This window comes from Mizuhopecten yessoensis, unplaced genomic scaffold (assembly GCF_002113885.1).
Source record: "Mizuhopecten yessoensis strain PY_sf001 unplaced genomic scaffold, ASM211388v2 scaffold4135, whole genome shotgun sequence".
Lineage (NCBI taxonomy): Eukaryota > Metazoa > Mollusca > Bivalvia > Pectinida > Pectinidae > Mizuhopecten > Mizuhopecten yessoensis.
In genome coordinates, this window is record NW_018405393.1 from 618,541 (window position 1) to 620,224 (window position 1,684).

Genomic DNA, 1,684 nt, shown 5'->3' on the forward strand with positions numbered 1-1,684 from the left:
CTGCAACGCTTATTATCAGGGAGTATATCATTAATTAAAATGCGTATTAAGTTCAATTTCATTCGGAATGATATTTGTTCCGATGTCAGGTCATTTAAAAGTTTTACCGACGTTATAACCACATTATTTTAGTCAGAATATATCCACAGTATTACTACTTCAGTTAAGGGCTTAACGTTATTAAAGATAACAACGAAAAACACTAAGTGACACAGCTGTCGCACAGCACAGTAGTTTTTCGTATATGCAGTAATTTCCCCTTAATTTTGTTTTAGACATAACTAGCACAGTTGAGCCTCGACACTTCCATTGGCCAGGTAGATCAGCCTGCTTGGCCAATAGTTTGACAATATGACGTCCAGGGTTCGAATCCCGGTCTGTCCCCTCTGAATTTCTATAAACAGAAGCCTATTGTTGATTATGTTTTGTCTATATCATCTACTATAGTTTTCCTAAATATCCCGCAAGGTATGGTTTCTTTTCATAAATTATTTATCGCAGCCAAAGTTTTGTCGGAAAAATCGGTTTTCAGTGTATAGTTACAGCTTTTGTCAGTGGTATGGGAATCATTAAAAAAATTAGGATGTCAATGCAGAATGCAGAACAAACACACGTGTCAAGAAAACCGCAATTAGAACCCAAAAGCAATAAACCTGAGGCGAAATATGAACAAACATTTTTTACATGGAGACTCTTCAATAAGAAGATTTCCGGAAGGGTAAGAGTCTTTTGCTTCATCGACGACACTTGCCATGAGAATCCAGTTCAAATCCAATTAAAGTCACGTCTTCATAGCGATAACCGGGACCGTGACGGCGAAACAAAAAGGCACCTTACTGAACATGATAAATAACATCGACTTCATATGTCATAAAGGAATAGTATATTCCCCAATGATATCGTGACGGTAACTATCAATCTTGCCCAAAATCTTCATCGATCCTCTGAGCCATGTTTTTACTAAAGTTCGTGGAAAGCGGCCGGTATAGAAGAGTATATTGTATCCTTTATTTTAAGTTAAGGACGGTATATATATTAGCAATTTACAGATAGCTATTTCATCAACATTTTCTCTTAGTTTATTGATTTTGAGTCCGATTAACGGTTATGTTTACCCTATGATTTTTTTTATTTTATTTTATCCATGTTCGGATGCAATTTAAAGCTGAAAAGTGTGTTTCCTTCTAGTTACTTTTATACAAACAACATAGTTAACCCCATTCCATCCGGTTCACTTAATCTTAGTAATAAGGTGCAAGCTATATACATTGTCAAGATCGCATGTAATTATTATATGTTATATCATGTGTTGTGGTGTTATTGGTTATGTTTAATATTTTATGTGTAACACGTGGGTGCTAAGCTCAGGTAAGTTCACTAGAGAACGGAAGTGCACGTGCCGGGGGTGAGGATTCGTCACACAGGTAACATACGCGAGACGTGTACATGTTGTAATGGCGATGTGCTAAACATTACCTGTGTCAGACACATTCCATGGATTCAGGCACAGAATACAGACTGTGGTGAGTAATTGATATAATACTCTTACTCTTACTTCACTAATTTGTATCTTGGAGTGTCTCTGATCCCCGTAAATGCATTTCTAGTGTATACCTTGACGTGCGGTCCACTCATGCGTAGCGATAGGGCAGGTGTAGTATAGGTGTATATGGATTGTTTACAT